The sequence below is a fragment of the Heterodontus francisci genome, chromosome 15, assembly GCF_036365525.1.
Source record: "Heterodontus francisci isolate sHetFra1 chromosome 15, sHetFra1.hap1, whole genome shotgun sequence".
Classification (NCBI taxonomy): Eukaryota; Metazoa; Chordata; class Chondrichthyes; order Heterodontiformes; family Heterodontidae; genus Heterodontus; species Heterodontus francisci.
In genome coordinates, this window is record NC_090385.1 from 13,440,829 (window position 1) to 13,455,705 (window position 14,877).

General features: G+C 44.1%; 1 protein-coding gene across 2 annotated transcripts in view; it reads right to left on the reverse strand.

Moving 5' to 3' along the window:
- commd5 (COMM domain containing 5) overlaps positions 1-14,877 on the reverse strand; it is a 56,383-nt gene that overhangs the window by 1,223 nt on the left and 40,283 nt on the right. The gene's annotated exons all lie outside the window — the stretch shown is intronic.

Genomic DNA, 14,877 nt, shown 5'->3' on the forward strand with positions numbered 1-14,877 from the left:
CATCTTGTGGACGATATACACTGTGCACTGGTGATAGAGGAAGTGAATATTTAAGGTGGTGCATGGGGTGCCAATTAAATGTTTTGTTTTGTCCTAGATGGTGTCGAGCATCTTAAGTGTTTTTGGAGCTGTACTCATCGAGGTAAGTGGAGAGTAGTCTATCACACTCCTGACTTGTGTCTTATAGATGGTGGAAAGGCTTTGGGGAGTCAGGAGGAGAGTTAATTACCACAGAATATCCAGCCTCTGACCTGCTCTTGTAGCCATGGTATTTATATAGAGTCATAGTGTGATACAGCACTGAAATAGGCCCTTCGGCCCACCAAGTCTGTGCTGACCAATAACCACCCATTTATACTAATCCTACATTAATCCCATATACCTTACCACATCCCCACCATTCTCCTACCTACACTAGGGGCAACTAACAATGCCCAATTTACCTATCAACCTGTAAGTCTCTGGCTGTGGGAGGAAACTGAAGCACCCAGCAGAAACCCACACAGTCACAGGGAGAACTTGCAAACTCTGCACAGGCAGTACCCAGAACTGAATCCGGGTCATTGGAGTTGTGAGGCTGCGGTGCTAACCACTACGCCACTGTGCTACCCTTATGGTTGGTCTAGTTAAGTTTTTGGTCAATGGTGACCCCCAGAACGTTGATGGTGGGAAGTTCAAGATTGCTAATCCCGTTGAATGTCAAGGGAGGTGGTGGTTAATTTTCTCTTGTGAAGATGGTCATTGTCTGGCACTGTGTAGCACAAATGTTACTTGCCACTTATCAGCCCAATGTCGTTCAAGTCTTGCTGCACGCGCGCACAGACTGCTTCAGTATCTGAGAAGTTGTGAATTGAACTGAACACTGTGCAATCATTAGTGAACATTTCCACTTCTGACCTTATGATGGAAGGAAGGCCATTGATGAAGCAGTTCAAGATGGTTGGGCCTAAGACACTGCCCTGAAGAACTTCTGCAGCAATGTCTTGGGACTGAAATTATTTGCTTCCAACAATCAAACCATCTTCCTTTTTGATATATATGATTCCAGTCAGTGGAGAGTTTTCCCCCTGATTCCCATTGATTTCAATTTTACTAGGGCTCCTCAATGCCACACTTGGTCAAATCCTGCCTTGATGTCAAGGGCAGTCACTCCCACCTCACCTCTGGAATTCAGCTCTTTTGTCCTTCTTTGGACCAAGGCTGTAATGAGGTCCAGAGCTGAGTCGTCCTGGTGGAACCCAAACTGGGCATCGCTAAGCAAGTTATTGATGAGTAAGTGCTGTCTTAAAGCACTGTCGACAATACATGCCATCACTTTGCTGATGACTGAGTGTAGGCTGATAGAGCAGTAATCGGCCAGATTGAGTCCGTCCTGCTTTTTGTGGATTTAAACATATAATCCAGGGTGCAACTCCAGTGCAATACTAAGTGAGTGTTGCACTGTTGGAAGTGGCAGCTTTCGGATGAGACCCTAAAATGATGCCCAAATGTCTTCTCAGGTAAAAGATCCCAGGGCACTATTTCTAAAAGCAAGGCTGTTCGCCCCTTTGTCCTGGCCAATAATTATTTATCAACCAATATCTATAAACTGATTATCTGGCTATTATCACATTGCTATTTGTGGATAAATTAGCTGACCACACTTCAAATGAGCGCTTCACTGTCTATAACGTGGTTTGGGATTTCCTGAGGTCCTGAAGGACACTATATCAATGCAAGTCATTCCTTCTTTCTTTATAGAGAGGCCTGAAATTGCATACATCATTTTCAATTTCATGATTACATGTAGAAGCAATTAAAAAAGCCAGATAGAATGTTGGGATGAAGGCAGAAAATTAGATTAAAAGTCAACAATATCTATGTTGCGCCTTCACAAGGCACTGGATATAACTTAAAAGCAAAATACTGCGGATGCTGGAAATCTGAAACAAAAACAAGAAATGCTGGAGTCACTCAGCAGGTCTGGCAGCATCTGTGGAAAGAGAAGCAGAGTTAACGTTTCGGGTCAGTGACCCTTCTTCGGAACTGACAAATATTAGAAAAGTCACAGATTATAAACAAGTGAGGTGGGGGTGGGGCAAGAGATAACAAAGGAGAAGGTACAGATTGGACCGGGCCACATAGCTGACCAAAAGGTCACGGAGCAAAGGCAAACAATGTGTTAATGGTGTGTTGAAAGACAAAGCATTAGTAAAGATTAGGTGTGAATACACTGAATATTGAACAGCAGCAAGTGCAAACCTGAAGAAAAACAACCTGAAAAAAACAGTGGGTAAGCAAACTGAACAAACTAAGATGAAATGAAATAAATGCAAAAAAAGATTGTAAAAAATGTAAAAAGGAATGTAAAAAAAAGGAAGAAAAAATAACTAAAAATGAAAGTAAAATGGGGGGCTGTCATGCTCTGAAATTATTGAACTCAATGTTCAGTCCGGCAGGCTGTAGTGTGCCTAATCGGTAGATGAGATGCTGTTCCTCGAGCTTGCGTTGATGTTCACTGGAACACTGCAGCAATCCCAGGACAGAGATGTGAGCATGAGAGCAGGGGGGAGTGTTGAAATGGCAAGCAACCGGAAGCTCAGGGTCCTGCTTGCGGACTGAGCGGAGATGTTCCGCAAAGCGGTCACCCAGTCTGCGCTTGGTCTCCCCAATGTAGAGGATATAACTTAACTGGAGTACATTCTTTCTCTTCTCTCCATATGATGAAATTGCTGGATTGATGCTCGGTCAATTTAGACATCATTCTTCATAGGATAAATATGCACATTGTAGAGGGTGTGGTGAAGAGTAACAAGAATTATCCCAACTGCATAGAATAGTTTGAAGGAAACATAGAAAAGCACAACATTTACACTTTAAATAGATGATTAAGGAGAGGGAGATCTCTACTAAATGGGATGCAGTGAACCAAGGATATAACTTCAGGGTAATAGGACAAAGGAACATCAATAAAGACAATGTATCATAATGCTTTGCAGGGTGTATAAAAGGTGTATAAAAGAGCCTCCCTCAAATGGCTCGGAACGCATACTGTCCATCCGACTGCTCACCACCTCTGGTCCAGTACACCTACTCAGCATCTATGCTCCAACACTCTGCTCCGCACCTGAAGCTAAAGACCAGTTCTATGAACAACTCCATAACATCATTAGCAGCATACCCAACACCGAACACCTATTCCTGCTGGGGGACTTTAATGCCAGGGTTGGGGCCGACCATGACTCATGGCCCTCCTGCCTTGGGCGCTATGGCGTTGGAAGGATGAATGAGAACGGGCAGAGACTGCTTGAGTTGTGTACCTATCATAACCTCTGCATCACCAACTCGTTCTTTCACACTAAACCCTGTCACCAGGTTTCATGGAGGCACCCAAGATCACGTCGTTGGCACCAGCTAGACCTCATTGTCACAAGGCGAGCCGCCTTAAACAGTGTTCAAAACACACGCAGCTTCCACAGTGCGGACTGCGACACCGACCACTCCCTGGTGTGCAGCAAGGTTAGACTCAGACCAAAGAAGTTGCATCATTCCAAGCAGAAGGGCCACCCGCGCATCAACACGAGCAGAATTTCTCACCCACAGCTGTTACAAAAATTTCTAAATTCACTTGTAACAGCCCTTCAAAACACTCCCACAGGGGATGCTGAGACCAAGTGGGCCCACATCAGAGACGCCATCTATGAGTCAGCTTTGACCACCTACGGCAAAAGTGCGAAGAGAAATGCAGACTGGTTTCAATCTCATAATGAAGAGCTGGAACCTGTCATAGCCGCTAAGCGCATTGCACTTTTGAACTACAAGAAAGCCCCCAGCGATTTAACATCCGCAGCACTTAAAGCAGCCAGAAGTACTGCACAAAGAACAGCTAGGCGTTGCGCAAACGACTACTGGCAACACCTATGCAGTCATATTCAGCTGGCCTCAGACACCGGAAACATCAGAGGAATGTATGATGGCATGAAGAGAGCTCTTGGGCCAACCATCAAGAAGATCACCCCCCTCAAATCTAAATCGGGGGACATAATCACTGACCAACGCAAACAGATGGACCGCTGGGTTGAGCACTACCTAGAACTGTACTCCAGGGAGAATGCTGTCACTGAGACTGCCCTCAATGCAGCCCAGCCTCTACCAGTCATGGATGAGCTGGACATCCAGCCAACCAAATCGGAACTCAGTGATGCCATTGATTCCCTAGCCAGCGGAAAAGCCCCTGGGAAGGACAGCATTACCCCTGAAATAATCAAGAGTGCCAAGCCTGCTATACTCTCAGCACTACATGAACTGCTATGCCTGTGCTGGGACGAGGGAGCAGTACCCCAGGACATGCGCGATGTCAACATCATCACCCTCTATAAAAACAAAGGTGACCGCGGTGACTGCAACAACTACCGTGGAATCTCCCTGCTCAGCATAGTGGGGAAAGTCTTTGCTCGAGTCGCTCTGAACAGGCTCCAGAAGCTGGCCGAGCGCGTCTACCCTGAGGCACAGTGTGGCTTTCGTGCAGAGAGATCGACTATTGACATGCTATTCTCCCTTCGTCAGATACAGGAGAAATGCCGTGAACAACAGATGCCCCTCTACATTGCTTTCATTGATCTCACCAAAGCCTTTGACCTCGTCAGCAGACGTGGTCTCTTCAGACTACTAGAAAAGATCGGATGTCCACCAAAGCTACTAAGTATCATCACCTCATTCCATGACAATATGAAAGGCACAATTCAACATGGTGGCTCCTCATCAGAGCCCTTTCCTATCCTGAGTGGTGTGAAACAGGGCTGTGTTCTCGCACCCACACTTTTTGGGATTTTCTTCTCCCTGCTGCTTTCACATGCGTTCAAATCCTCTGAAGAAGGAATTTTCCTCCACACAAGATCAGGGGGCAGGTTGTTCAACCTTGCCCATCTAAGAGCGAAGTCCAAAGTACGGAAAGTCCTCATCAGAGAACTCCTCTTTGCTGACGATGCTGCTTTAACATCTCACACTGAAGAATGCCTGCAGAGTCTCATCAACAGGTTTGCGTCTGCCTGCAATGAATTTGGCCTAACCATCAGCCTCAAGAAAACGAACATCATGGGGCAGGATGTCAGAAATGCTCCATCCATCAATATTGGCGACCACGCTCTGGAAGTGGTTCAAGAGTTCACCTACCTAGGCTCAACTATCACCAGTAACCTGTCTCTAGATGCAGAAATCAACAAGCGCATGGGTAAGGCTTCCACTGCTATGTCCAGACTGGCCAAGAGAGTGTGGGAAAATGGCGCACTGACACGGAACACAAAAGTCCGAGTGTATCAGGCCTGTGTCCTCAGTACCTTGCTCTACGGCAGCGAGGCCTGGACAACGTATGCCAGCCAAGAGTGTCGTCTCAATTCATTCCATCTTCGCTGCCTTCGGAGAATACTTGGCATCAGGTGGCAGGACTATATCTCCAACACAGAAGTCCTTGAAGCGGCCAACACCCCCAGCTTATACACACTACTGAGTCAGCGGCGCTTGAGATGGCTTGGCCATGTGAGCCGCATGGAAGATGGCAGGATCCCCAAAGACACATTGTACAGCGAGCTCGCCACTGGTATCAGACCCACCGGCCGTCCATGTCTCCGTTATAAAGACGTCTGCAAACGTGACATGAAATCGTGTGACATTGATCACAAGTCGTGGGAGTCAGTTGCCAGCATTCGCCAGAGCTGGCGGGCAGCCATAAAGACAGGGCTAAATTGTGGCGAGTCGAAGAGACTTAGTAGTTGGCAGGAAAAAAGACAGAGGCGCAAGGGGAGAGCCAACTGTGCAACAGCCCCAACAAACAAATTTCTCTGCAGCACCTGTGGAAGAGCCTGTCACTCCAGAATTGGCCTTTATAGCCACTCCAGGCGCTGCTTCACAAACCACTGACCACCTCCAGGCACGTATCCATTGTCTCTCGAGATAAGGAGGCCCAAAAGAAAGAAAAAAGAAAGATAAAAGGTGGACACCAAACTGAAGGGATGGAACACATACATTGAGAAGGGATGGCAGAATAGGAATGGTAGAAGAAATGGAAACTTCTGAAAGTAAGCAGAGGGCTAGACGGAAGACTGGAGTGAGAGAATTCTAGTAGGCGGGGCTGCAGAAGATGCTCATCATTGCATGTCACTATTTGAAGAGCAAGGAGTTATCCAGGTATCATACTCAATCTTTCTCATTCCCCTCACCTGTTTGTGGCATCTTGCTTTGTGCAAAATGGCTGTTATGTTCACTGCATTTGAAACTAGTATTGCATTTATCTTTGTGGCTCATGTTGATAGCACTCTTGTCTGTAAAGCATCGGGTTGTGGGTTCAAGTCCCAGACAATTGATTATTTTAAAAAAATCAAGCCTGATGCTGCCTTTTAGATGTGATGTCAAACTGAAGCCCATCTACTCTCTCAGTTGTACCTAAAAGATCCCATGGCACTATTTTGAAGGGGGAGCATGGAGTTATCATGGGTGCCCTGGTAAATATTTATCCCTCAATCGACATCACAAAAACATTTCATGTCATCATTATCACATTGCTGCTTGCGGTGTGCAAATTGGCTAAGCTTAATTGTATTATTACACTATACAAGTGACAACAATTCAAATTGGCTGCAAGGTGCTTTGGAATGTCTCTGTGGTTCATGAAAGGCACTAGACAAATGTAAGCTTTTTTTCCTTTTGGTATTTGAAGTGCTTGGAAATGTTTCAAAGAGAAGTGCAAGTTTTTCCTTCTAATCGTCTTTTCTGGCCTTGACTATTTCTTCAGCTCATTCTCAATAAATGGAGCGAAGGTTGGAAAAAAGCCCTTTTTCAAAAGAGTACCTTGTTCCTTCAAATGCTACAGCCTTGACTCCTGCTTTAGAATCAAGAAAATTTATTCTGAAAGGTAACCACAAGTTCCAAGTCAATGTGTGAAAGATGAGCGGTACACTGCTGCAGGGAAATACTAAGAACTCTGCTAAGCTATTGAACAGATGAGATTGTAAACACCAGTGCCCTACTTAAATGGCATCACGATAAAGACAGCCAGAACTAGTTCTTTGTTTACGTACCTTACTATGGTGTTGGCTATCTAGGTTTTGAACAATTAATGTATGTATTATTTACTCTATGACTGCAGAGAATGGTGATTAAATAATTAAAACTCTTTCTGGAGTTTATGGATAAATGTTCAGAGTGTTGACAATGATGAGGGTTAAAGAAAAATGAACTAATGGCTCTGTTCAGAATTGGCCCAGATACATGGCAGAGTGAAAGCATTGCATCACAATGGCCTATGTACCTAATAGCCCATTTTGTTTCCCTTCATGGAGTGACAACTGGATTCTTCCAATTACAATGGCAGCAGTTCATGTTAAAGTACATTCTATTGAATGTTTTGTATAGACAAGAATTGTAAAATTTGTAGCTATCCATTATTTTGATGATTTTTGAATGGTAGCGGAGGCTATTTTTCAAAAGGAAATGGTACTGAAGTAACTCAAACCCAATAGATAAATCACTGGAACTTGAATGTTTATAATTTTCCAAAATTCTGTTGAAAAGAAAAATGGTGCCAGTTGATAGACAGGGTTCTGATGAAAGGTCACAGACCTGAAATGGTAACTCTGCTTCTCTCGCTACAGATGCTGCCTGACCTGCTGAATATTTCCAGCACTTTCTGTTTTTACTTCAGACCTACAATGTGGTATGTTAAACGAACATACGAATTAGGAGTAGGCCACTCGACCCTGCTCCACCATTCAATAAGTTCATGACTGAACTGATTACTCCACATTTCCCCCTACCCCCGATAACCTTCCACACCCTTGCTTATCAAGAATCTATCTACTTCTGCCTTAAACATTCAAAGACTCTGCTTCTACTGCCTTTTGAGGAAGAGAATTCCAAAGACTCACGACTCTCAGATAAAAAAATTCTCCTCATCTCTATCTTAAATGGGCGACCCCTGATTTTTAAACAGTGACCCCAAGTTCTAGATTCTCCCACAAGGGGAAACATCCTTTCCACATCCACCTTGACAAGACCCTCAGGATTTTATGTTTCAATCAAGTCGCTTCTTACTCTTCAAAATTCCAACGGATACAAGCCTAGCCTGTCCAATCGTTCCTCATAAGACAGCCCACCCATTCCAGGTATTAGTCTAGTAAACCTTCGCTGTAATGCCAACTCATTTACATCCTTCCTTAAATAAGGAGACTAGTACTATACACAGTACTCCAGATGTGGTCTCACCAATGCCCTGTATAGCTGAAGCATAACCTCCCTACTTTTGTATTCAATTGCCCTCGCGATAAATGATAACATTCTATTAGCTTTCCTAATTACTTGCTGTACCTGCATACTAACCTTTTGAGAATCATGCACTTGGACAACCAGATCCCTCTGCATTTCAGAGCTCCACAGTCTCTGACCATTTAGATAATATGCTTCTTTTTTTTATTCTTCCTGACAAAGTGGACAATTTCACACTTTCCCACATTATACTCCATTTGACAGGTCTTTGCCCACTCACTTATCCTATCTATATCCCTTTGTAGCCTCCTTATGTCCTCTTCACAAGTTACTTTTCAACCCATCTTTGTGTCAGCAGCAAATTTAGCAACCATACCTTTGATCCCTTCATCCAAATCATTATGGAGCAGACTTGCTTCAATTATTAATCTACTAGGTCAGTGATCTTTCATCAGAACTGGCAAAGGTTAGAAATGCAATAGGTTTTAAGCAAATAAAGTTTGGTGGGGGGGGAGGGGGAAGACAGAGAAATTAAGGTAGGATGTTGATAGGACAGAGGGCTAGAGAGATTAACTGACAAGGGCAAAGGGAAAGAGGTGCAAATGGTGTGGTGAAAGACAAAGCATTAGTGCAGAGAGGGTGTTAAATGACAGAATAATGACCAGCCCTAGCCAAAAGCACAGACATGAAAAAACCAGTGGGCAGGCACATGGTTAAAAAATGCAAAATAAAATAAAAAATAAAATTTTAAAAAGGGTGGGTCATGCTCTGAAATTATTGAACTCAATGTTCAGTCCAGTAGGCTGTAGCGTGCCTGATTGGTAAATGAAATGTGTTCCTCAAGCTTGTGCTGACGTTCACTGGAACACTGCAGCAATCTCAGGACAGAAATGAGAGCAGGGGAGTGTGTTGAAATGGTAACTGACCAGAAGCTCGGGGTCACATTTTCGGACTGAGTGGAGGTGTTCCGCAAATCATCCAATCAGCGTTTGGTCTCCCCAATGTAGAGGAGACCGCATTGTGAGCAGCGAATACAGTTGATTGTGAATAAATTGAAAGTACAAGTAAGTCGCTACTTCACCTGAAAGAAGTGTTTGGAGCCTTGGATAGTGAGGAGAGAGAAGGTAAAAGAGCAGATATTACACCTCCTGCGATTGCATGGGAAGGTGTCGTGGGAAGAGGATGAGGTGTTGGGGGTAATGGAGGAGTGGACCAGGGTGTAGCGGAGGGGTACAAATTCTTTCGGAATGCTGACAGGAGAGGGGAGGGGAGGGGAAGATGCGTTTGGTAGTGGCATCATGTTGGAGGTGGCAGAAATGGTGGCGGATGATCCTTTGGAAGTGCAGGCTGGTAGGACGGAAAGTGAGGACAAAGGGAACCCTGTCACGGCTCTGGGAGGGAAGGGAAGGGGTGAGGGCAGAAGTGTGGAAAATGGGCCGGACATGGTTGACAGCCCTGTCAACCACAGTTTGCTGGGGGGGGGGGGGGGGGGGGGGGGGGGGAAAAGAGAGCGGGGGCATCTTTGTACGAGGAAAAAGCCATATTAGAAGCACTGTTGTGGCAGGTTGCATCATCAGAGCAGATGCGTCAGAGACGGAGAAATTGCGAGAACGGAATGGAATCCTTACAGAAGGCAGGGTGTGAAGAAGTGTATTTGAGACAGCTGTGGGAGTTGGTGGGCTTCTAATGAGTATTAGTAGACAGTCTATCCCCAGAAATGCAGACAGAGGGGTCAAGGAAGGGAAGCGAAGCATCGGAGATGGCCCATCTAAAAGGTGAGAGAAGGGTGGAAATTGGAAGCAAAGTTGATAAAATTTTCCATTTCAAGGCAGAAGCAGGAAACTGCACCGATACAATCATCAATGTACCGGCAAAAGAGTTGGGGGAGGGGGCCTGAGTAGGACTGGAACAAGGAATGTTCCACATATCCCACAAACACAGGCATAACTAGGACTCATGTGGGTACCCATAGCAACACCTTTTATTTGAAGGAAGAGAGTGGAGCTCTTTTTTTATTCTTTCATGGGATGTGGGTGTCGTTGTGTGGCTTGCTAGGCCATTTCAGAGGGCAGTTAAGAGTCAACCACATTGCTGTGGGTCTGGAGTCACATGTAGGCCAGAGAAGATAAGGACGACAGATTTCCTTCCTAAAGGACATTAGTGAACCAGATGGGTTTTTACGACAACCATTGATAGTTTCATGGCACCATTACTGAGACTAGCTTTCAATTCCAGATTTTAATCAATCAAATTTAAATTCCACCAGCTGCCAAGGTGGGATTTGAACCAGTATCCCCAGGGCATTAGCCCAGGCCTCTGGATTACTAGTCCAGTGACATTACCATTAGGAATTGTTGTTCAATATGAGAACAAGTTCAGCCAGGCAGAGAAGGGTGGTGGATGATGGGGACTGGTTGGGCCCCTGTTCAAGGAAGGAGCGGACAGCCCTCAAACCGTCCTGGTGGGGGATGGAGGTGTAGAGAGATTGGGTATCCATAGTGAAGAGGTGATGGGTAGGGCCAGGAGACTGGAAATGGTCAGAACAACGTAAGACGTCTGAAGAGTCACGGATGTAGGTGGGAAGAGACTGGACCAGGGGAGAAAAAATAGAGTCAAGATAGAGAGAAATAAGTTCAGTGGGGCAGCAACAGACTGAAACGATGGGTCTGCCAGGACAGTCCTGTTCGTGGATTTTGGGAAGGAGGTAGAAGTGGGCTGTCCAGGGTTGTGGGACTATGAGGTTGGAAGCTGTAGAGGGAAGATCTCCAGAGGAGGTGAGGTCAGTGACAGTTCTGGAGACAGTAGCTTGATGTTTGGTGGTGGAGTCATGGTCCGGGGGAGATAGGAAGAAATGTCAGAGCTGGCGCTCAGCCTCTGCAAGGTAGAGGTCAGCACACCAGACAACAATAGCATCACCCTTGTCTGCAGGTTTGATCACAATGTCAGAAATGGACCTGAGAGAACAGAGTGCAGCAAGTTGAGAAGGAGACAGGTTAGAGTGAGCGAGGGGAGCAGAGAAATTGTGATGGCTGATGTCTCGCTGACAGCTCTCAATAAAAAGATCAAGGAAAAGTAAGAGTCCAGAGGGATGGGCCCAGAGGGAGGGAGAGCTCAAGGTCATGCCGAACACGAAATTCATTGAGTTGGGGGTATAAGGGGTTAAAACAGTCTCTTGCTGAGTACAGATCATTCAGCATTAGAGAGGGGAAGGTCAGAGGTTTTAGTGAATACATGGCAAGGGATCAGATCAGAAGGGATGGGGTCAAAGGGAAGTGAAGGGGAAAGAGGATCGGGAGGGGCATTAGTCCGCATTAGCTGCTGAGCTTGCGTTCCTTAACACCTGAAAAGGAAGAAAAAAAATGTTTTCTGTTAATGCGTCAGATATGACAAGGATGAAATGAAACGGTGGAGTAGAACAGCTCGGAGACAAGGTGAGGCTGTGCTTCTGGAGAGGTCCAGTGTGTACATGTGGTGGTGCATGGCCCTGAGTGTGGATTTCAGGATGCAGCAAGAGCAGCAGTCCGAGGAACGTTGTATTTCTCGGAGACACCTGTAATCCTGGGTAGATTCAAAATACGAAAGGTGGAACTTCAGTTGGAACCCACGTGGAATAAGTCGGAGCTGGAGACAGTCACTGAGGAAAGAGATGTGGCTGTGAAAACGAGTTTTGGTAGACACTATCAAACACCAGAGGGGGAAATAGAAAGCAATAAAAGGTGATCAAGGTAAAAGAGACAAATGAAAATCCCTTGGGAGAGAAGGGCAGAACTTCAAGGTAGGCATTCCTGGAAAAGAAGTGGCAGTGAATTAAACACTAAAATAAAAGCAAAATACTGCGAATGCTGGAAATGTGAAATATAAACAGAAAGTGTTGGAAATATTCAGCAGGCCTGGCAGCATCTGTGGAGAGAGAAGCAGAGATAACGTTTCAGGTCAGCGAACTTTCATCAGAACTGGCAAAGGTGAGAAATGTAATCGGTTTTAAGCAAATAAAGCAGGGGTGGGTGAAAACAGAACAAAAGGAAGGTGTTAATCTACTAGAGTCTGGGATGATTTTTCATTAGGCATTATGAAATGGCTCACACAAAAGACAATTAAAACAAAAACAACAGCTCATGGATTAAGCAGAATGTGGCCATGTGGCAAGAGGCCAGATGGTAAAAGATTATTTCTCAGAATGGAAAGGTGTGGCAAATGGTATTCTGCAAGTGACTATTGGAGCTACTCTTGTTTCTTATAAAGATGAATGGTCCAGACTCATACGGAATTATAATGACCCACAATTTTCTGTGACATGGCATGTAACAGTGTCTGCTGTTAGACCTATTTTTGCATGTTCAGGTTTTTTTTTTTAAATTTAAAATGAAAATGTGATCCAATAACAGCACAGCAAGGGAAACAGGGCAATCAAATTAATCTTAACCAAATCAGATTGAAAGATTAAGAAATAAACACAAGGATGAAGAAAAGTGTAAATTAGAGTGAATTAATTCAATGTCGAATCAGGTAGAGAGAAAACGATTGGATAGTGAAAGAGGAAAAAGGCAAAGTAAAAGTAGTATTTACATTTTTGAAATAGTCAATACCTGAAGAAATGAGACTCCCCACTTGTAATAGTTAATTTTCAGTGGTAGAGGTTGATTGGCAGTAATTAACTCTTACCATGTTGTTAAATGGGTACTTACACTAAATTGCAAGGCATGTTCTGATCAAAGGTCACAAGCCTGAAACGTTAACTGTTTCTCTCTTCACAGATGCTGCCAGACATGCTGAGTATATCCAGCATTTTGTTTTTATTTCAGATTTCCATCATCCGCAGTATTTTGCTTTTATTAAATGACAAGACATTATCCAGTGAGTTTTCATTTCTACCAAACAAATACACAGTCATGCCATTCGACGTATTTCAATGGTGTGACAGCTTTGCAAAACAGCATTTTGCTGCCTAACAGCAGAGTAGCACAATTCAGCCAGCAACTTTGATATTTGGGGCGGCAAAGTGGTTAGCACCGCAGCCTCACAGCTCCAGGGACCTGGGTTCAATTCTGGGTACTGCCTGTGCGGAGTTTGCAAGTTCTCCCTGTGACCGCGTGGGTTTTCGCCAGGTGCTCCGGTTTCCTCCCACCGCCAAAGACTTGCAGGTTGATAGATAAATTGGCCATTGTAAATTGCCCCTAGTGTAGGTAGGTGGTAGGGAATATGGGATTACTGTAGGGTTAGTATGAATGGGTGGTTCTTGGTCAGCACACACTCGGTGGGCCGAAGGGCCTGTTTCAGTGCTGTATCGCTAAATAAAAATAAATAAAATTCATGTTTAATTGCAAACCTGGCCCCCTGCCGGAAAGTACTGTACCATTTTGGCAGAAATAACAGCAAACGCCATCAGCCTCACCACTACTTTGACAGCAAATTCTGGCCTGTTTCGTTATGCTATTACCTGAGAGGGACAAGTTCATATTTTAAGCATTACATGAAATACCAAAGGCTGCAGGAGAGATTGATGGGGAGGAAGCTGGGAAGATGTAGAGAAATTTGAAATAATACATTTTGAAAGAATAGAGAAAGAAAATATATGTTAAATAGTAAGATTCGATCAAGCATAATGCTGCATTAGTTATTCCATTGCTCTATCACACCAGTCTTTTTAAAGCTTTGACCTCTAGATGCTTTCTGTGAACAATCATTTAAAATGGTAATGGCCACTGTCTACAATCAAGCAATTATTCAGGTAGCATTGCTGGAATGTTGACAATTACTATTTTAAAAACTCTAGCAGTAAAACATTAAAACAAGTTTCACAAGAAGCTTCTTGGCTAATTAAGGTCAGGCACAAAAATCCATGTGTCCTACAATTTATATTTAGCCCCTCGTGAAATATTGAAATATTACATCTGCAGGATTGAAATGAATTCTGCAACTTTAAATGTAGATTCTTGATCTGTAAGGGATGGTTTTGTCACAGAAGAGCACACATTTCTGTACCTTACCATATTGCTCAGGATGTCTCAAAACATGTCATACACAATCAAATTCAAATAAAGTGCAGAGATTTATGCAGGTAAACACAAGTCAATTTGTGCACAATGAACAGCAAGTTAGATGAATGACAACTTAAGTTTTTAATGATGATGATTGAAGAAATGTTAGTCAGAGCACTGGAAGTATTGTGCTGTTCCTTTGAATAGTGCCAGCAATGCAGCACTCCCTGAGTACTGTACTGAAATGGCAACCTAAACCACATGCTGAAAACCTGAAGTGGGATGGGAATGTTCAAGCTTCTGACTCAGAGGTGAGAATGAGTCAAGTCACTACTTTGGTGATAAAGTAATAGCATCATTATGCATACAAAACTCTGAAGACTGTACATGGGATATAATGAGCCACAAAAATATTTGGGCATCATAACAGAAATGTAATGTATGAAATTATCTTGCTTTAATCTTTAGACTGCCAGAAAATCCAAGGATCACAGCAGATTGTTACAATTTGTTTCAGCACCAATACTGGTCAAAGTTCCTGCTCCTGTTCCCCAGTTGCTATGCACTGTTGCAAAGTGCATCCCTGTCAGCGTTGGGCACGAATTTAGCCAAGCTCAGCCGCGATACATTCCATGGTAAATCAGCAGGTAAATCAACATGATTC